Here is a 22,751-nt window from a genome sequence, read left to right on the forward strand (position 1 = left end):
CCATCATCTTGTCTATATCTCCCCACGTTTAAATTCAACACTTGCACTCATAGTAAGAGATAGCAATGAAGAATACGTAAATTTCAAAGCTGAACAAAGAACTTGATAGTCCCATTAAGCAATCTTAAAACAATGAGTCACCACGGTGGTGGTCAGGAATTGATGGAAGAAAAGAAAGACGAACTTCAGCTCACCCGCTAGTCCTCACCTCCTGCCACCAAGCGAAGCGCAATGCCCGATGTGTGCTTCCTGCTCCGGAGCCTGGCTTTTCCTGGCGGTCCGACTGATGCTCTAATGTTTCTACCTGATTTGTTTTCTGCTTAATTCCTCACCAGCCTGACCATCTGTGCTCCAGATGGGTGCTCTGCTCTGGGAGTAATGGTCAATTTCTAGGAAAATTTAGAGAGAAATAGAAAATCAGTTGTATCAATTAGCTGTGGGAAGACGAGATTTTATTCCCAGAAAACTCTGACTCTGAAGGGCATTGTGCTGAGCTTCTTGTGGAGATGTGTGTGAGATTTGGGGACACAGTGGTAGCATAATCTGTGTCTATGGTGATCATCCACAGAAGGTGTGAGACTCCATGAGAGCAACAAGGTTTGGGGACAGAACTCTTATTATTTATCTTTTTTCTTGCTTCTTAAATTTAAATGTTCTTCAATAGGTAAATATCCCAAACCTATTTTAGATAGTAAAACTCCTACTGTACAGTCTTTGGAGGTACAAAAAATTAAGATTAAGGCAGAATAAAGAAAAGGAAAAGTTAAGGGGCTGTGGGAGGAAAGAAACCCCTTACTCCGGAACACGGTTGAAATCTCTCACTTCCCAGAGGCAAGAATTCCAACAGCAAGCTTGGGGGCTAGTCAGTCGGTTAAGTGCCTCCTAGCAGCCTGCAGGAGACCCTGGATCTGATCCCTGTCATGCCTATCATCCCAGCACTTGTGAGGTGGAGGCGGGGGGGGGGGGGGGGGGGGGGGGGGGAGGGGGGGGGTTTGAAAGGTCCAAGGTCATATTTAGCTACCTAACAAATTCAGGCTAGCCTAAGCTAGTTGAGGTGTCTGGAAAACAAAACAAACTGAAAGGAGTCCAACACAGTTGACACAGTAACTGCCAAGACTGCCCACAGAGAAACAAGATTCCTTTTATATTGAAATATTTTTTGATAAAAAATGTCACAATAGCAACAAACTATGCTTAAGACCTGAGACTATACGGCCCTCAAATGTGGCGTTCTTCTTTTCCCAGTGTGAACTCTAATTTCCTGGGAATATCACAAGCAGGGCTTTAAACTTTGTTTACAGTAAAAACATGTCTCAGCTCCCTCCCGTCATCCTGATAGAGCCGACTTTACCTTATCAACTGTAATCCTAGCCAAGGCAATTTAGGAGCCACCCTATGTTCTTACTTAAAACCCTTAGGAATCTTTTTGAAATTTTTAATTAATTAATTTAATTTAATGTGCCTGAGTGTTTTGACTGCACGTCTGTCTGTGTAGCACATGTGTGTTTGTGACTGCGGAGGTCAGGAGAGAGTGGCAGATCCCGTGGGACTGGAATCACAGATGTTTGTGAGCCACCTTGTAGGTGCTAGAATCAAACTCTGGTCCTCTGTTAGGGCAACAAGCACTCTCAACCCTTAAGGCATTGCTTCCCAAACACCCACCTCAACCCAACCCCAGCAACCCTGAGAGACGGAACTTCGAAAGCTACTAAAACTGTATACATGGTATGGTAAAGACATTTAAGTACAACCTCTTGCACATGGATGTGTAATACCCCATCCTAAGCACCTTTCTGTTTCCTTTGTGCTTAAATCTAGTTATGAAATCTATTAATAAACTCCCACTCTGCTCTAAAAGAGAAAAATTCTCCAAGAATGCATCAAAATGTTATTTAAAGAAAGAAATCAGTCTTTTAGGGGACAGTGAAAAGAAAGCAGGATTATGCTTTATTAATAATAGTGGTAAATGTGATAAAGAATCCAAGAAAGATGAGAGCTGAGTAAACCCAAGAAGATTTGATTATTAGAATGTGGCTTCCAGGCGGTAGATTGATTCATCAGAGTCCTGTTGGGGGATGGGATGGCAAGAAGCCAAGTAGGAGGGGATGGATTTGAGAGTGAGAAGGAGGGAGAGGAAGCCGGGAGCCTTGCAAAAATAGCTGCACTTGGGAGAGAGTTAGAGACAAACTAGAGCCCCTGGCAGGGAGAGGAGCTGACCTAGAAGGAGAGGGAACAAAGTCAGGGAGGAGATGACAAAGACAGCTGGACGGAAGCAAGGGTACCCCGTGAAGTGAGGACCCCATTGTCTTCGGGGCAGCAGTGATTAAGGTATGAGAATGGGAGGAAGAACAAAGAGACACAGGAAACCCCAGCATCTAGAGTACCCAAAAAGCCAGATGCAAGTCAAATGCTGAATGAGCAATGTTAAAGCTGAGGGGATAAATCGCATATGCGTGGCCCTTCTGCTGTCCTTTTCCTGCATTGTTGTTTATACTAAGACACTTTCACATTCATTTTGTAGCTTCTCCCAATAATCCCATGATGTAACCGGGACAAATCTTACCAGCCCAGTTGCAGAGAGAAGAGAACCAAATCTCAGCGGTTTGATGCTTACCAATATCACACCCCCACAAAGTCAAAACCAAAACCTCTGTTCTTTTCAACGTATCATGTTAGGCCCTGCCGGGAAATAAAAAAGCTACCAATGTGTGCTCTGTCAACAGAGTCATGCCTAATAATCTTATTGGATGAACAAGAGTCTTCATTATATTTGTTATATTGTTAGGACGGGGTTGGTAGCAGATGGTAGATAGCGAGAATGGCCCTCTCCAGCTAAAAGCTGTTGGCAAGGGCATTTAGAAAGGTACAGTGATGGATGACATAGTATTCAACTTGGGGGAGACAGTTGAGTCTAATTGGATGACCCAAGGGTCAAGCCCAGGCTTTGTGCTATTTAACATCTCTTATGATTCTTACACCAGGCATAGAAAATGTCAGAGAGATCCGAAGTTAATCGTTACTGATGGGTGAGAAAAACACTAATGAGACAGAGGAAACAAAGTAGAAGGAACTTGATGAGGTTTAGAGCAAAGAGAAGGAGGGTGGGGAATCACATAGGGTTCAAAGTGGAGGAAGGCTTCTTCCATTCAGAGGAAATACAGATATGCTGTAGCGGGGAGAACTCTTACCTCCTTGGAAGAGGACCAAGAGATAATCAGGAGAGATGTTACAAGGGACGATGCAGACAGGACATGAAACCGTCCACCAAATGATGCAGCCGGGTCCTAGAGATAAAGAAGCACCTACATAGTATCATCTCCTTAACAGAAAAGGAAGGGGGATGCATACATGTGTATGGAATCCGTGCATTCATGCATGCACGCAAGCATATGCACTGACTATCTCAGAAAAATACAGAAGAAAATCATAACCTTGGTTACCTCCAGTGAAATTTATCTCTAGCCCATGAGGTTACTCCAGAACACATTATTTTATGTGGTCACACATCACTGCAGTTCCGAGTTATCTTTGGCTAAGTATGAGCTCTCTAGTTTAGCTCAATCCTTGTCATCCTCCAATTTGCCTTCTGTCCAGCTGACTTCACACCTGTATGTTATCTGCCTGGCCCTTGGGGACTTAGTTGGTGAGATCACACACACCCACATGAGGAAGCAGGCAATGAAGATAAAAAGGGGGGCTATAGAGGTGACTTGGGATATGGTTTTAAAGGTTACAACAAAAATCTTGGATACATAGGCTACGGGTTACTTCTGTTAATCAGCATTTCTAAACATTCTGTTGTAAACACATACTACATTTGTAAGACAAATACATGATGGTTCATCTTAAAAGCCAAGCTGCAATGAGTAATGACTGTCACTCTCTCCCAGGTCCAACCGCAGAGCTTCTGTAGAGACCTGGTGGGACAGTTTCCCTGATGAGTTTCACTTCCCATCAATCCTGTCAACTAATGGTGGCCAATGTTCAACATCATCACTAGCTGAGGTTAGGGAATGGCCGCAATGCGTTAATCATACATGTTACCTGAAACAGCAAACTAGCCAGCATCATGCACCCTTTTCAAGAAATTATCAGGCCCGTGTAGTGGTGTGTGACTATAATCCTAGCATTTGGGAGGCTGAGGCAGGAGGATTTGAGTTCCTTACCAGCCTGGGCTACACAACAAAGTGTATTTAATCTTCATAGGTAATACTTGAATGAGTAGTTTTAGAAATATTATAAATAGCCTATTACAATCGTCCTCAGAGGGGTCAGATGTCCTCTATGGATTCTTTCAGAGGCAGCCCTCAGATTAAATTATCAATATGTAATCTTTGAGAAAGTTTGTCCAGAGTTTGTCCATTGCTTTTGTCTGTGTATTACAAAAAATAAATTCCAACTATACATACATTTTTCTTTTATAAAAATGTAAGCAGACGGCCACTTTCGATTTGTTGCAGAACGCCATGGTGCTTGCTATGACAAGGTGGTGGCTCTGGATGATGCCCCACCACCGTCTCTTTGTTGCGAGGCCACTGAAGGAAATGATCAGCCAAGCAGCCCTAACCAGGCCGGCAAATCCCCTGCCTCCGCGATGTTAATGGCTTTCTTCTAATCTGATTATTATTATCCTTTCCTTTCCTGTTGCTGGAGAAAGGCCTCTGGAGAATAGATGTTTTAAAAATGAAACGGTTTCGACTACGAAAATATGCAACCTTGTGTCTTAGTGACAATTTGTCTTAGTCAAAGCTAAGCGAATTCAAATCCCATCCATCATATTCTTACCTCCACATCTGAAATCCTGAAAAGACTCCGTTTTGTCTGTTTCTCCCGAGTCATTTATTATTTTAAGGGGGGGGGGCGGTTTCCTACCTAATTAAAATTCAAGAGTACCCTTCTATAAAGCCTTGATTCTGGCAAATGTGGGTATCTGCCAGGTGACTAGAAGACGGGGCATGAGTGCAGACAGAGACCCAGATGACATCACATTCTTGAGGGATTAGCAGAGAGACCTTTCACCTTCCCATCAGGATGTCCCCACAAGGCGGCTGACCTCTGTAACCTGGTCCTGACCCAGCAAGGGGCCTTGTTTAGGAAGCAGGGGTGCAGCTCTCCTCTCCCTTCCTTCTCACTCCTGTAACCTAAGGGGTGAGACTGGGGTGCTGAAAGGTGAGCCTGTCACACACATCTCTCCAGCAGCCTGCCGAATGCAGAGATGTGACAGAAAAGGTCACGACTCAAAACCAAAGGTTCCCTCGTGCTTTCCAGCTATCGGTATCTAGAGAAGCAGAGCTCTCTCCTAAGCTCCTCTCGTGGCAAGCTTCTTTCTCCCCTGCTCCTTATCAGGAGCCCCTACAGTGAGTCACTGGGGTTGTGAGGCCCTACTTACTCAGAACCCAGGCTGCAAGGTCAGGAGGAGGGTCAGGAGGAGGGTAGTCCCCAAGAGCGTCCTTCATTCATCTGCTTTATACCTGAGCTGGCTGGCTCATTCCTCACCCACCCATGGGAGGCCTGAAGACACCATCCCTGCCTTTAGGAACAAATCCTTGACATTCCCAAAGCCGTCTGACCTCATACGCCAACACCTCTATCTTTAGCAAATCCAAAAACAGACCTCAAGAAGAGGCAACAGAAATGCGTCATCTGCTTCAGGGTTTTGCCAGTCACCTTCACCCACTCACACCAATATCCTTGTTCTGCTCGGTGTCTTCTGGCCTCGTGTCCCCAGAGCTGATAAGGAGGGAACATGAACCAAACAGATGTGGCTCAGTGGTAGGACTTGAGCAATGTGTCCGGACAATTGGATGAAGATGACTGTTCTATTTTTTTTTTTTTTTTCGAGACAGGGTTTCTCTGTGGTTTTGGAGCCTGTCCTGGAACTAGCTCTTGTAGACCAGGCTGGTCTCGAACTCACAGAGATCCGCCTGCCTCTGCCTCCCAAGTGCTGGGATTAAAGGCGTGCGCCACCACCGCCGGGCTTTCTATTTTCATTTTTAAAGAAAGACAAAATACATATCTCTGTTTTTCAAAAGTTACAAAGTCAATCAGCCATCTCAAAGTGAGCTCTACTTTAATCAATAAATCTACAGTGTCCCGAGGCAAGTCAGCTTTGTCTAAGCCAACCTGAGTACCTTCCAGGTTCTGGACACGGAGAACCATGACTCTGGCGGGATGTGCAGTCATCACATAGGACCATGGTACGTTACAGAAACTTGGGCTTTTAGCCTCAGGAAGATGCTAGGCACAGCAAGCCCGGTAAGGAGGGGCAAGACCATCTACGCAACATGCAGGCTACAGGTGACAGGACTGGATAAACACTGGGGCCTAACAGCGTCTGCCTCGAGCTGTTAGTTAAAACAACATTGTGCCGGATCATAGAACCTTATCATTTATTTTTTATTTATTTTTTATTTATTTTTTTTGGATTTTTCGGGACAGGGTTTCTCCGTAGCTTTTTGTTCCTGTCCTGGAACTAGCTCTTGTAGACCAGGCTGGCCTCGAACTCACAGAGATCCTCCTGCCTCTGTCTCCCAAGTGCTGGGATTAAAGGCGTGCGCCACCACTGCCCGGCTTAGAACCTTATCATTAAAAAAAAAAAAAAAGTTAAAACCTATTGGTTTCCAGATAAGAGAGAGAAGATTGCCCAGAAATAACCTAATAATAACCTCAATGATAGCAAACACTGAGGATAGTCTAAACTCATGTTTGAAATTGTCTAATGAGCACATCAATATTTCTACAAAGACTTTAAGGAGACTTGAACTGAAGGTGTGGAGGGTAGATATTGTTCCTGCCACACCAGGTCTCCAATAACCAGGCAGTCACAGCCAGCCACAAACCGAGAGAGGAACATGAACGATTAACACACCGGGAAGAGGCCGGCACAAAGGCCAGGTGAGTCTCATTCCTAGTTGCTCGTCCAAAAGAGGTTTTGGTCTCACTCCCTTGGATATTTTTTCTGGCTTCTCATTGTTTGCTAGCCCTCAGAGAGAGGTCACTGCTGCCTCTCCCTCTCCCCACACAATCCCCCCCAGGCTCCTAGACTACGGCTGTCTTCCCAGCAGCCCACAGTCGGCTTCACCCATTCACTGGCATCAGGTGGCGGCACACCCTCTCCAAAGATATTCCTCAGCTGAGGGATAGGTGTTTTGGAAGGCTAATAAACCTCAGAGCCCAGAGTCTTTTTAGCCAAACCAAAAGTAGAAAAATAAAACTAAATAAGTGCAGTTAAGAATCTTATAATTCCTGATGTGAGACTTTTATCAGGAAAGAATGTAATCAGAAAGTTGGTCACATGAAGAGAAAGCAGTTACAGGCTAACATAAATTGACATCCATCTGGAAGCAAGCAGCCTAGTAGTGTCAGAATGGACATTGAGCGCAAATTTTGCATGCAATTATTCAATACAGGCACTGTTTATTTTTATTCAGAGGACTTATTTTTGCGACAGCTTCGTTTTATCATAAAAGAGTCCCATTTGCCATTAAAAATACTTCCAGCTGCTCAGGGACACCACCAACATGGAAAGGGAGTGCCAAGTGAGAGATCCACATACCTAGGAGGGCTGGCAACAAAGCCCGGTGAGTTTTCCTCTCGTGGCTCTCTGGGCACCAAACACCCATCACGATACTTGTGCTCTATGTTTTCATTTTCGGTGGGAGGTATGGTATATTTTCCAAGTAGACATTTGAAGCCATGTTTTTCTGATTGAAAGCTAGGTGTGTGTGTTGGGGGGGGGGGAGTTAAGTGACTTTTTTCTTGCAGCAAAAGCTTTTTTTGTTTAACACATTTAAGGCAGATCACATTGCCAAGGCAGTGGTGGTGCACACCTTTAATCCCAGCACTCAGAAGGCAAAGGCAGGTGGATCTCTGTGAGTTAGAGGCCAGCCTGGTCTACAAAAAGAGTTCCAGGACTGCCAGGACTACACGGAGAAACCCTGTTTCAGGGAATAAGAAAAAGAAAAAGAGACAGACCACATTTAGAAATAGCTTAAAGGAAGCCGGGCGTTGGTGGCACACGCCTTTAATCCCAGCACTCGGGAGGCAGAGGCAGGCGGATCTCTGTGAGTTCAAGTCCAGCCTGGTCTACAAGAGCTAGTTCCAGGACAGGCTTCAAAACCACAGAGAAACCCTGTCTCGAAAAACCAAAAAAGAAAAGAAATAGCTTAAAGGAAGCTGTGCCATGAATGTAATCCCAGCACTTGGTGGAAGCAGAAACATCAGGAGTTCAAGGCCGGTTTCAGATTCTTTGCAAGTTCGAGGTTAGTCTGAGCTATGTGAAACTGCTCTCAGCACTCAAATCCCACGCAGTAAACGAGCAAACGCAGCAAATGTTGTGCTTCATGCAATTAGGAAAGATGCGTTTTCTTTCTTTCACCGTCGGGGGATGTACACTAATTACTTTGTATTTGAACAATCGCATGATTGAAGACCAAACAAGGACGCCTCTTAGTCTCACATCTGTTGAGTGGTGTCAAGTGGCCACCGAATGCCTGGAAGGCACAGACAGCACCTTATTCAATCAGCTTCTACGGAACGAGCCACACACCCATCCGGACCCACAAATCTGTCTCTTCACCACCGAGCATGAGCTGACGAACAGAACGGAGGGGTCCTTAAGTCAGAAGCCTGAGAACAATCCCAAGAGTTTAAGAAGAAGCCCTACAGACTTGATTTGCTGGGGGATGTAAGCGGGGTGGGGTGGGGGCATCTACGATCCAACTATGTCCTATTGAGACTCCATTTTAGGAGGGAGTGAGGAGGTCGCTGAACCTTCACGTGAGATTCTGGCTGCTTCCTCCACAGTTCCTGGCCATTTGTACATCGTTCTGCCCTCACTGTGCTCTATTGCTCATGGTCTCAGAGCTGCTAGAATATGTAACAGGACAGTTCACGGAAGGCGGACCCCATCTATGCAGGTATAAAGAGGAATAGTCCATGCTAGGGTGTGACTTTCCTGTGGTGTGCCCGTTTGGGGGTCACCCAAGCTCTGTAAGTGAGCCGACTCAGCTCATCGGTTTCCCAAGCTGGGCTTTGGTAGAATTGCACTTTGGCTTGTCATTGGGGCCTTTTAAGAAGTGCAGAGTGTGCTTACCTCTTCTCGGGGTAGGAATTCTCACAGTGTCTAGCGAACATCTCCACTATCCCGACTATCCTTATTTTAGCTGAATTCCCATTTCAGCATCCCCCAAGAACCTGACTTCATTTTTATTTAATTAAATCATCCACCAACACTTTTCTAGAACACTTACCTTTTATGTTTCTGTTTGGTCATATCGGGGAAAATTGACTTGACATTCTGGGCTAGTTCTGTTGCCTGTATCTTATACCTTACAGTATTTCAACCCGCCTCTCTGCAGTCCGCTCCCATTTGCTGGGACATCCCACCTAATCCAGTATCCAGAAAAAAATGGAAACGTAATACGAAGTGGTTCCCTGTTGCTCTGTTTCTTTCATAATGTCATAAAAATTCAGAACACTTAAAAGCTAGTGATCCCCGGGGCCATTTATCCTCAAGAAAGAACAGGTCTGCTCTTGTGGAGCAGAATCTATATTGATCTATTTCTCACCTTGTAAGGCATGCGCCCTTAATGCATACCATCAGGACAGCCTGCAAGCACCCAGCATCCATCCTGAGCCCTAATGGCAGAAAGCCCATTAGAAGGAGGCGGGTGGGCTCTTACCGTTCAGAGGTGGAGGGCCAAGATTTTAGAAACTCATTTTAGCCTAGAAGTCAGATGTGGTTTCACAGTGAGATAATGATCCCCTTCAAACAATGGGAAACAACGGAGAAAAGTCATTATGTCACTGTGAAAAAATGCCCTTGATTACCCTGCCCTCGCTGTTACCTAATCTCTTCAGTTCTGAAGGTCCTGAGTGTGTGTGTGTGGTGGGGGGGGGGGGGTTAGGCACCCGCACATACCCAGCTCATGAAGTAATGGCTTTCCCTACGCATCGGATATTGGTAGCAGAATGTGAGCAATGCCAGGGAGTGAAAGGGTGAGGTGACCAGGATGAGGTAGCAGCTAAGGAAGTTTAAAACCACACCCAATTCGACAGAGCTGAGCTCCTGCACAGATCGAAGGAAAGGCAAGCGTCCAGCTGATGAGGCTGTTTCCAGAGCACCAGCTGGCCTGAAGGGACGTCTCCAGAGCCATCTGCCTCCAAAGAGGCCCTCACCTGGGCTTCCCGGGGAGCCTCGGGCTCTCGGTGACAGCAATCTCCTCTAACATCGCTGACAGCTAAGTCTCCAGACAGCCTGGGGGGGGGGGGTGAGCCAGTTGTCCAGGTATTAGATTCAGCCCCCCAGCACCCCCGGGAGGGGGGCTGCACAGCTAACTCTTCCCCATGACCTCCTTTCAAGCCTTCTGCTCACTTTAAGCTCAGTGAGGTAGCAAGAATCTGCCACATTAGATTTCTAACCACCAAGAAAACTGAGCCTTTCCATTCTCCAAACAGCACTCTTTTCAAATGACTATCCGTTACATTTCTTGATCCAAGCAAAGTTCACAAGATTACATTTAAAATGCAGACCATAAAATGCTAATTACATAGTGATCTCTCTCTCTCTCTCTCTCTCTCTCTCTCTCTCTCTCTCTCTCTCTCTCTCTCTCTTTTTTCTTCCTGCCTTCCTTCCTTTCTTAAGCAAATATCATTCCCCTATATTTCCCAAAAGGCGTGAGCAGCTTGAAAAGACTAACATAAGAAGTTTTTGTTCACCTTTATTTCCCAGTCCTTTGAATATATGCTGTATGTGTGATTTTCAAAGAAGCAAGTTAAAAGAGGAAAAAGTCATTTTCTAAATATATGGGCCAATTCTTCCCTCCTTTCTCCTTGGTGAACAGGACTCTACAGTTCCCCAGCTCTGGGGGAAACCTCCAGCAGCCACAGGAGTTCCTTGAGTGCTCTGTGCCCTGCAAAAGAACAGAAGGGTCTTATGAAAGACATCGAGGCCCCAGAGAACCACTAATTAAACACAGAGAACCGCAGAGGGGTTGAACTGGGACGTCCAAGTAGTGTGGTTTCAGAGATTTGTTCAAAGGAAGAAAAGGCACCCTTTAGAGAAAGCAGATCAATTTTGAAAGTATTACCATGACCTTTCTCGATGATCAAAAGCTTATAGAATTTTATTTATAATATCATGGTATACGCTTAAATGGTTTACCTCTGCCTAATATAAGCCATCTGCTGTTTCTGGGCAAACCTCACATTTTCCTCACCAGCCTCCATCAATTCTCTCTACCCATTCACATACGATAGATACACTGTGGTCTCCCAGTTAACCAACACTTGATGACAGTCGCATGTCACCTGTCCGATTTCAACAATATCCAGCATTAGGGACATCCAGATGACTCAGTAGATAAATGTACATGTTCCCAAATTTAACCACCTGAGTTCAATCCACAGGACCACACTAGGAAAAGAAAATCAACTCCTCCGGTTTGTCCTCTGACCTCTAGATGAGCTCCGTGGCACACCCACACCAAACAAACAAACAAACAAATAAGCAAAGGGTGTTCCATAGTCAGTTGGTTTTGGTGCTTAGATCGTGCGTCTTATTCTATTTCAACTTGCCATTCTATAGTCTATCCGTATTTGTGGTCTGGAACATTCTGCCTAGTCCTTTATCCAGAAAATGGAAATACAATACTAAGTCGTTTATCATCACCTTGCTTTAAAAAAAGAAAGAAAAGTAGCTGGACACTGGTGGCGCACACCTTTAATCCCAGCATTCGGGAGGCAGAGGCAGGCGGATCTCTGTGAGTTCGAAACCAGCCTGGTCTACAACAACTAATTCTAGGACATTCAGGACTGTCACACAGAGAAACCCAGTCTCAAAAAAAAAAAAAAAAAAAAAAAAAAAAAAAAAAAAAAAAAAAAAAAAACCAAAACAAAACAAGTCTGCATCTAGTTTTTATCTTTATTTTAATTTTAATGTTTGTGTAGTTCTACCTCCTAAGAAAACTATCAAGAGATAGGCTAATGCCTCATTAGTCCATCAGTCCTTCTTCCAGAGTAAAGGAACTCCCGCCATTCCCTGGGACGCATGGTGATGCGGTAAAACCCACTTCTACCCTTTGTGCTGAGAGAGGCACCAACATGACTAAGGTCTGGGCACTGTGACATCAGTAAAAGGAGAAGGAACATGGGGCTGGTGATGTGGCTCAGTGGGTAAGGGAGCTTGTCACCAAGCCTGGGGACCTAAGTTCCGTTCCTGGGATCCACATACAGGAAGGAGAGAACTGACTCCCCCAGTTGTCCTCTGACGGTCACACATGTGGTGTGTGTGTGTGTGTGTGTGTGTGTGTGTGTGTGTGTGTGTGCCCACGCCTAAATAAATAAATAAATAAATAAATAGATGTATTTTTTAAGAAGAAAAGCGAGGCGACACGTCTGTTGCTTTTACATTTTCATGGAACTATTGACGTGACAGCTTGGCTCTCAGGCAGTGAGATGGGTCTTGAGATGAATGTCCTATGCCAAGGTAAAGGAAGTAATGAGACAAGAACGAACGAGTCATGCTAGGAATGCTTCCTTCCACAGCCCAGAATGCCTTCTCTAGATCTTTGTTTAAGCTGTTGCTCTTTGGGAGGTTTTTGTCATTCCCAGCTAAAATTGACTCTCACTAGAGAAAACAGTGCTCACGCTGTCCTTCACTCTCTGGGTGTTTCCTGAGCACCGACCTTCTGCCTGGCGGTGTCTGTCCCTGCTCTGTAAACACAGGAGTGAAACTCACAAGGGCACATCCTCCTCCCCTCCCAGAGCCTGCATCTTCCTTCAGAATCCACACCTTTCTAGCACACTGCAGTACAGACGTGTTTAATAAACATTCAACAATGGGCCTCCTGCTTGGCTTGAGACCTGGAACTGTGCTGGTAAGTGTGAGAAGCATTGCACAGCTAATGCTTTAAAAATGTTTTAAAAGAAAGTTATTTTAATCAACCTTTCCTGTTACTATATTGCCCCCTCTGCACCCCCACCATAATCGCTGGTAAGCATGTTAGCAAAGCTATTGGTACCTCTTAAATTACACTGGCCAGTGCTGGCAGTTGCAATGTATTGTATTGCTGTGCACATCCCCATGCCTCCATTCCCTTATTTATTATGCAAGAATGTACACAGCCTGTTGAGAATTAAATGAGAAAATGTCTCAGAAATGGTTAATAAATATTAGCTTGGAAATTAACTCGGTGATTCCAATTCTTGAATCTAGCCTAAGAAAATAATTCTAAATAGAGGTAGGCAAGGAGAGAACAAGAGTGAGAGAGCGAGAGAGAGAGAGGGAGAGAGCGAGAGAGAGCACTTTGGCCCAGTGTTATTTATAATAGAAAGTAGAAATGTAGTGACCTTCCTTTGCTACACTAGTGGGAAACTAAATTCCAGAACTCAGGCACAAGCTGAGATCTATATGTCCAGCTCCACCAGGGAGGATGAAGATCTATATGTCCAGTACCCAGGGAGGATGCAGATCTACACATCCAGCTCCACCAGGGAGGATGCAGATCTACACGTCCAGCTCCACCAGGGAGAATGCAGATAGGGTTGGAGAGAGTCAGAGTAAAGAACTGAACTGAAGTCCAAATTCTTGGCAAAGCAGATGTACAGAAGGGAGGAGTTCAGGATGTGAAGAACATTGGGGTAGGGCAGAACAAGACAGCCAAAATGAAGCCTGACCTCTGAGGTCATACCCCTGGGAATGATCAGAAAGGGAATCCCGAAGCAACGCTTGAGCACGGGTGGGGAAGGAAAAGAAATCTGACTGACAAGCATTTCAGAAGTGTGCTATTGGAGAAATGTAAGAACTCAGGACTACACAGTAAGATCCTGTCTCAAAAGAAAAAGATAAAAAAGAAATGAATTCATATGACAGTCAACCTCATGGTTATCAATATCAAGTCTTAAATTAACAGCTGACAAATGCCTCTCATGGAGTCACTGAATAACATCCTTAGGACAGGCTCAGGTACAATGTTCAAATCAAGCTTCTAGAGGCCACAACAGAGGACCTCAGAAACAGTCAATGCTGACTCTCGAATAAAAGCAAAACTAATTTCCATTGGTATAAGTAAATTATTGAATATCACAATGAAATATTATACAACCTCTACAAAATGCCAATTGGAAAGACTGAGAAAATCTGTGTCATGCTAAGCATCTACATTTTTGTATGTACAGTCTATGTGGCCTGCTTTATACATATATCAATATATGTGTGTAAATACACATGTATACATTTACATATACATGATAACAAAACTATGGCATCAGTGTTTAAGGAAAAACACTTAAAAGAATCCCACCAAAATGCTAATAGTTGTTTGCTTAGAAAGGTAGGACATTTTTTTCTATTGGTTAAATTTTATTTAATGTCTAGGTTTTTGGTTACCGTTGTATTTTGAAACATGGGCACAAGAATAAAACAAGAGCTATGCACTTCTATCCATGTGCCACAGTACTGTTATTGTAGAGATTTGTGTTTCAAGAATGAAATTTGTGTCTCTGGCAGCAAGCCCTATTTTTAGCCTCCTAAATCCTTTCCCCTAAATATCTACCGATGGGATTCCAGGGGAAGAATGCGATTCCCATGGATCAGTTCTGGCTCTGTAAAAAATAATTTTAACTCTTGCCTGATGTGAGCTATCATTTAGGCCAGAGCTCACTTGTAGGGTTACACATTCATAGTCAACAGTTATCCTGGCTGTTTCCAAAGGTCCTTTGCATTTCTGAGAAGGCACATAAGGAAGAGAAAAAGAAAAAGAAAGAGAAAGAAAAGCCAGAGATAGAAGAACTACTACCTTCCTCGAATTCTAGAATTCTTATACCTATGGGAAATGTAAGCCATCCAGTCCCTGACTATGGCACAGCAGAATGGAATGTAATGGCAGAATGTTTATAGACAAGATCAAAGACTAATTCCTACCAGACATGGTGGCACTCGCCTTGAATCCAGCGCTGGGGAGGCAGAAGCAGATGGATCTCTGTGAGTTCAAGGTCATCCTGGTCAACAGTACATTCCAGACCAGCCTGAGCTATATAGCGAGACCCTGTCTCACAAAAACAGACAAGAAATTGATCCACATAACAGACAACCTCAATATCAAGTCGTAGGCACCATATTTAGAATCAAATGACAAAGGCCTCTCATGGAGTCACTGAATAGCATCCTCAGGACTGTCTCAGGTACAAGGTACAACGCACAAACCAAGCCCTGGGTTATTAGTCCACAGGTGGTTTTTAAAAAAACCAATGCTTTGCAGTTTGTCTACTCTTCCTGCAGTGAGTTTTTCTATAATAAACTTTGAATGGTTAGGAAAATCACTTCATTATCAAATGTTGATGTTTAATGTTCTATTTAAGTTTAAGAAGGCTTGCTTCTTCAAAGCTCCTTGAGTTGGCTGGGAAGTATGATGCTGGAGTAACAGATACATGAAGATGTGCAATACAAAGGCAGAGGTTCTAGACCTTGACTTAAAGACTCTGCAGCAAAGGGGCCTGTGCGACACAATCACAGAAGAAAAGTGTGTATCGAGAAGGTGATCATGGGGGAGAAGAGACGACAAAGCACTGGCAGAAATCACCTCTTAGTGATATGGGCTCCTAGAGTGTTGTTTTATTGCCTATAGGTTTTTATTTTCTATAATACTTATATGTGTGTTTGTAATAACAATAATAAATAATAAAGCCTCCCCTTGCCTTAAGATGTTATACCCCTGCATTTCCTGGACCTTACAAAGTGTCATGTTCAGAATCAAATGGCAGAACCCACTAGAACAGTGGTTCTCAACCTGTGGGTCACAGCCCCTTCCAGGAGTCACCTAGGACCATGGGAAAACACTGACATTTATATTACGATTTACAATAGTAGCAAAATTACAGCTATGAAGTATCAACAAAATAATTTTATATTTGAGGGTCACCACAACATGAGGTGACCAACAACAACATATTAAAGGGTCGCAGCATTGGGAAGGTTGAGAAGCACTGCCCTAGAAATAAGAGATGTGGGGTAGCCTCTCCCTACGAAGGGATATAGGTTTTTAAATGTTCATGTAAAAAAAAGTTGATTTTGCAGCATTTCTGCTCAAAATAAAGACCTTAAAACATTCTGCATAAAGTTTCGACAAATAAATAAATTTTAGGATGAAATACCGAAGCCGAGACCACACTGGCTATTTTTATGGTGTTTGTCATTGCTTGACTCCTTAAGAAACCACAGCTGCTGGTGAGATGCATGCTCAGCTCTTTGTAGTGTTCCCTTTAAAATGCCAGTAGGTAAGCTTGGCAGCCCTGGACTACTGGATTGTTACAGCTTACTATAAGTCATCCACTAAATGCCTCATCTGTAGTGATTCCAAAACAGCTGTTATTTACCTGGGCAACACTACTCAAATCAAAATAATCCTCTAAGTCAACTTTGGACTACGTTCCCTTAGTCCTTACGTTTAACTGACAAGTTGTGACAGTTCCAAGAGCCACTGTGGACCAAGAAGTAAAAAAATACCTTTGGAAAGCATAATACCACGCCATATGTATGTTATAATCAGAGACATGGCCATCACAGCAATTATTAAAGTGTCAGATTTAAGACCAAACAAAATAACTTCCAATGAAATAAAAGATACACTTCGCAATGCCAAGAACTGAAACTGAAGCACCAGGTGTGTGGCAAGCGCTCTACCAAGTGAAGCCAAAGGACAGGCCCAGTGTCTGAACCCAGAGAAGAAAAAGATTAAGGGAAGATTGTTTGATTGATAACAATTACTCGTACTAAATGACCAGTCCAGGATAGTAAGACCCTATTTCAAAACTAAAGAAAAAAAAATACAGTCAAGCCTCCATACTAAAAACTACAAACCACTGCTAAGGAAAATTAAGGATAGTAAAGTTCAAAGATAGAACGTATTTATGAATCGAAAGACTCACTATTAAGACAAGCATGGTGGTGCACGACTAGACTCCTGACACTACAGACAGAATTGTCACAAGTTTGAGGCCAGCCTGGGCTACATAGTAAACCTGAGGCTAGGTTGGGATACACGGGAATAACATGTCTCAAATAAATAAGAAAAAGAGGGTTGGGAAAATTGAATAAAACTTCTAGAATATTAAATAGCTAGTTAGGGGTTAGTGTCTTAAAGACAACTGGGAATGTGCCCCTTCCCACTGCTGACTTTGCATCCCACCTGCTGTTTCCTAGAAAGGCAAACATCAGAGTATAAAATACTAAATATATAGTATAAAATACTACATGAAAGGGTGGAAGCTTTGTTGAGACCCAGTAAAGGAAACACATTTCCTCCTGGATAGAAGAATGGAACCTGGATTCCAGTTCTGACCCTTGGCGGAGACATGACATTCTGCTTTGCTCTGAAGGCTGGAACATGGATAGCATGCTATGTGGGATTCCCCTCTGTATGCTGTGAATATGTTTTATTACCATTGGTTAATAAATAAACTGCTTTGGTCTATGGCAGGGCAGAATAAAAACAGACAGGAAATCCAAACAGAGATATAGAGAGAAAGTAGATGGAGCCAAGGAGATGCCACGTAGCTGCCGAAGGAGAAAGACACCAGAACCTTACGGGTAGACCACAGCCTTGTGGTGATACACAGATTAATAGAAATGAGTTAATTTAAGATGTAAGAGCTAGCTAGGAATAGGCCTAAGCTACTGGCCAAACAGTGTTGTAATTAATATAGTTTCTGTGTGATTATTCAGGTCTGGGTGGCCGGGAAACCAACGCACAGTCTCTGTCTACAATCTGTCAGTCACCCAGACAGGAGAGCGCTTCTCAAGAAAGCTGAAGACATGGAAAATGGAAGAAGAGCATTCCCTTAAACGAGACGGCATACACATCTCTCTCTTACGTTCCTCCCACAGTGCAGTTCCTAAGCGTGTCTACAGTGCAGCTGCGTTTGGCCTGCTTACTTTACAGACTCAAAAATCCTAACTTTCTTCCCTTCCTATCTTCTTTGGATGCTGTCCAAAAAGCTAAGCATGCTTGCTTTGACACTCTGGGATTTCTCACTGTTTCTCTGAAGATATTTCTACCCCTCACCCCACTCATCACCCCACCTTACCTTCTTCACAGCTGCTTACAACAACTCCCATGAACAGAGCTGCCTTTTTTTCTTGGGTCCTAACTCAGAAAGGCAATGGTTCTTTTTTTTTTTTTTTTTTTTTTTTTTTTTTTTTTTTTTTTTTTTTTTTTTTTGTCTCTGTCTCTTGCCTCACAACAGCTACTGAAATTCTCGGTGAGCTTGCTCTGCCGCCTTTGTCTCAAACGCTGACAAAACAACTGAGCATGCCCAGTTCTGACAAGGATTCAAAGCAACTCAAAGGCTCAGGCGCAGCTGGCAGGGCTGGAAGGTGCACGACCAGCTTGGAAGATGGTTTTGCAGTTTCGAAAATCTTCAGCGTACACCTGTGACAAGTTCAGGAGACAGAGTCACCTGACCACAGCAGGACTTGTGCGTGCTGAACCTGGTGGTACCAGTTTACAGTCCTCAATACTTCTGTGGCTGAGGCAGGAGGAACACAATTCAAGGTCTGCCTGGATTATATAATGAGAGCCTGTCTCAAAAACAAAAACAAAAACAAAAAACCAAAGACCCAACTCCTTGATAAAAGCAATGGGGACCCCATGATTTCTATTTCCAGTAGACAAAACAAAAACAATTATGTGTACAAAGCATTCAGAAAAGATGGATAAGCCATGAACAAACATCTTCTTTTTTTTTTAAAGATTTATTTATTTATTATTATGTATACAGTGTTCTGCCTGCATGTAACCCGCGTGCCAAAAGAGTGCATCAGATCTCACTACAGATGGTTGTGAGCCACCACGTGGTTGCTGGGAATTGAACTCAGGTCCTCTGGAAGAGCAGCCAGTGCTCTTAACCTCTGAGCCATCTCTCCAGCCCAACAAACATCTTCTTAAACATATAGTTTTGGTGTACACCTGAGAAAAGCGGGGGGTGGGGGGAGTTACTAGTTACATAAGCACGAGTTACTAGTTACATAAGCACCGGGAAATGTTATATATTTGTGTGCATGCGTTGGTGTGTGTGTATGTGTGTGTGTGTGTGTGCGCGCGTGCACGCGCACACTTGCATATGGGAACTAGAAGATTTCTTTTTTGTGATATAGTCTCTCATTGGCCTAAAACTCACCAAGTAGGTTAGGCAAGCTAGCTAGTGGGCCCTGGGGATCCAGCTGCCTCCACACCCCCACTCTGGGGTTACAAATGTACACCATGGTACCCAGCTTTTTTATGTGCGTTGTAAGGATCAAACCCGGATTCCTATGGCAACTACGCCATTTCCCTAGACAAGTGTTTTGGTTTTGACGGTCATTCAGAATCTAGAACTGATGTGTCCCCATATTCCTGAGATCACTAAAAGGCTGTGCTCTTAATTAAAGGACCAAAATGAAAATAGAAAGAATAAATCACACGTGGCTGATCCCAGAGGAAAATAGGAAGGTTACCTTGGGAAAAGATCATTCTGAGACCACACAACCCCGGCCTAGCCACCTATAGACACAGGATTTGAAATTATTCCTGTTGCCAGAGAACGCCAAAGTAGATAAACTAATTCAGGATGCTCCAGCCTGAAAATATTCCCAAGACACTTGACCTGGGAAAAAAAATATCGGTGCTGCAAAAGCCTTACCCAAGCCTCATAGCAAGCCTTTGGTCACTGAAAGTGATCGCCCAGCACAGAATAACACACTCCAGCAAAGAACCAGGAAAGTGTTACGAGCAAATGAAAAACACTTGAGTAGCACTTTGTGGCTGAGTACTAAATGTTTTCTAAGATGGGCAATCCCACGAAATTCATAAAATCTGATGCCTTTTTATTCACTGGGGAAAAAAATGTAGCCAGGCAGCAGTGGCACAGGCCTTTAATGCCAGCAATCTGGAGGCAGAGGCAGGTGGTTCTCCAAGTTCAAGGCCAGCCCGGTCTACAGAGTAAGTTCCAGGACAGCCAGGGCTACACAAAGAAACCCTGTCTTGAAAAAGAATAAGAAAAAAAAAATTTAGAAATCCATTTGTCTTGGTTACTTTCCTACAGTTGTGACAAAACATTGTCACCAAGGCCACTTAAAAAGGAAGGGTTTGGGGCCTAGGGTTCCAGAGGGCTAGGTCTGTCACCATCACAGCGGAGAAACGTGGCAGCATCCAGGCAGACATGGGGGTTGGAAGAGCTGAAAGTTCACACCTCAGAGAACAAGCAAAAAGCAGAGTGAACTGGGAATGGTGCCTGGCCTTTGAAACCTCAAAGCCAGTGGCATATTCCTTCTGTAAGACCACACCTTCTAAACCTACTCCAACCAACTGGGGCTCAAGTATTCAAATACCTGAGTCTATGGAGGACACCTCATTCAACCAACACCATTAGACAGAAGGGAGAGGGACATCTGTCATAGCGAGCCACAAAATGACAGATGCAAGTGATAAAATAACATCTAGCTGGAAACTTCATTTTTCTATGAGAAAGAACCAAGGCTATGTATTTGTGTGTGTGTTGTGTGTAATGATTTTTATGGAGATAAACATCCCAACTTATCCAAGGGTAGGATCGAGGGAAGATTGAAGAAGATGGTTTTTATTATTGTTTGGCTACTTTTAGCTTTGCAATGAGCATTTGCAACTTTTAAAAATAAGGAAGTATTCTAAAGAAGTCTTCTGTTTATAACAGAGATTCTGTTTATAGCAGAGATTTTGCCACTGAAAATAATGGACGAAAGCCCATTTTGTAAGCATGGAACAGCTGCTGGCTACATGGAAGCTGAGCCCTGGGCCAGGAGGACAAATCCAGAGCTCTTTGATAATCTTGGGGCCATCATCTCAAGTGCAGTTACTAAGTTGATTTTAAGGAAGTGTCCCCTCTGAGAAGAAGCTTCACTGTGAAGACCTTGGACATGACTGAAGAATTGACTGCAGGTCACAGATACCTTGCAACGTCACTTTGTAGTCATGGGCCAAGAGATTCCATCCCAGCATTAGAAACAATAGCTCGTCCCATGCCTGGTGCTCGGCTCAGGGGTAGTCAGGTAATCAAAGAAATGCTAGTCAAAGCAGATTGATAAGCTGCATATAAGAACATATTTAATAGAAAAAAACTAACAACTCCAGACATTTTGAAGAATTATCTAAAAATGCCTTTTTTTTTAAAAAAAAAGATGTCTTGCTTACTAATCTATGAAAATGCCATGATAAAACCTACTACTTTGTATGCTAACCTAAAAGATTGTTACTTATTTGTTTTTAAAATGATCTTGTGGAGAAAAGACTCTTGTTAAGATGTGAATTTTACATAATCCCCAGAAGAAAAAATTGCTATATTATAAAAGTGAAGAATTTGCTTAGAGGGAGGGAGATTTAGTGAAGGAAAAAAACATTTTTTAGATATTACTTTTAAATCAATAGTTCAGGGGGTTTTGTTGTTTTGCATTAAAATTAGCATCTGAAATCTAGCAATTGCAAAATGAATTTTGGGACCATTAATTGGCTTTGTGGGCAAATAGGCTTGCAGCCAAACCTGATGACCTAAAGTGTGATCCCTGTGATCCCCTTGGTGGACGGAGAGAATCAGCTTCTCCAAGTTGTCCTCCGACCTTCAAACATGAACCCTGGTATACGTGACCCACCCACCCCTCCACACACAAACTAATCACTGTGATGTTGAAAGAGAAAGGCAGAAGTGTGAGAAAAGCTCTTCTCTTAAATGTCAGTAAAGAACAGAGGAGAAGCATTTTGTGTCAAGGCAAAGGAACACTAAGGCCCCAAAGTGGCATTTGAGGGACAATGAATCCACATAGCCCTAAGGAATCTCCCACAACCACTAACAATTTGCAGTAAACATAAGTTTATAACAGAGATGTCCATGGGCACCAACTTAACCTAAGGTTCATTATTCTGTTCAGTAATAAAGCTGAGAACTGATGTCTCTTTGATGTGAGCCGATACAAGTACACAGCACCCCTAGTGAAATCCTGCCAATAGTACTTAAGCTCAATGTAAGCCTCGGTTTGCTTACAGGAACCACAGGGGTTAGGTGTCACAATATAGTAGAAGAAAACGACCAAATCTTGAGAGTGGAGTCTTTCTTTAAAGCAATTATGCCAACTTTAAAAAGCTAATGCCATTTTTTAAAAATACAGGTATATTATTCAAAATTAAGAAGACTAGAAACCTATAACCAATTGCAACACCAGTAGACTCCTGGATGCAAATGAAAGAGGATAGGAATCTCCTATTCAGAAGTTCTTCAGACAGGACAGGTGTCATGGTGCACATCTGTAATCCCGGAAGTGATGAGGCAGAAACAGGACTGAGTTCAAAGCCATTCTGGGTTATATTGGTTGAAGCCAGCCTAGAGATTAGCACATCTCTCAAAATACAAAAAAAAAAAAAAAAATTATAAGTTTAAAAATAGCACAGCACATCAATATAAATATTTGGTGAGTTCCTGTTATTTCAAGTATTATCAAGTATTACCAGAATTTCTTCTTACTCTTAGGAAATGCATCCTTGATTTTTTAGAGGCAAAAGACCACTCCTAACACATACTTTAAAACAATATAGCAGGCTGGAAATGGTGGTGCATGCCTTTGATCCCAGAACTCTGGAGGCAGAGGCAGGTGGATTTCTGTGAGTTAAAAGGCCAGTCTATTCCACATAGGGAGCTTCTGACCAGCCAGAGCTACATAGTGAGGCCCTGTCTAATAAATAAAGCAGCAG

This window comes from Chionomys nivalis, chromosome 10, assembly GCF_950005125.1.
Source record: "Chionomys nivalis chromosome 10, mChiNiv1.1, whole genome shotgun sequence".
NCBI lineage: Eukaryota > Metazoa > Chordata > Mammalia > Rodentia > Cricetidae > Chionomys > Chionomys nivalis.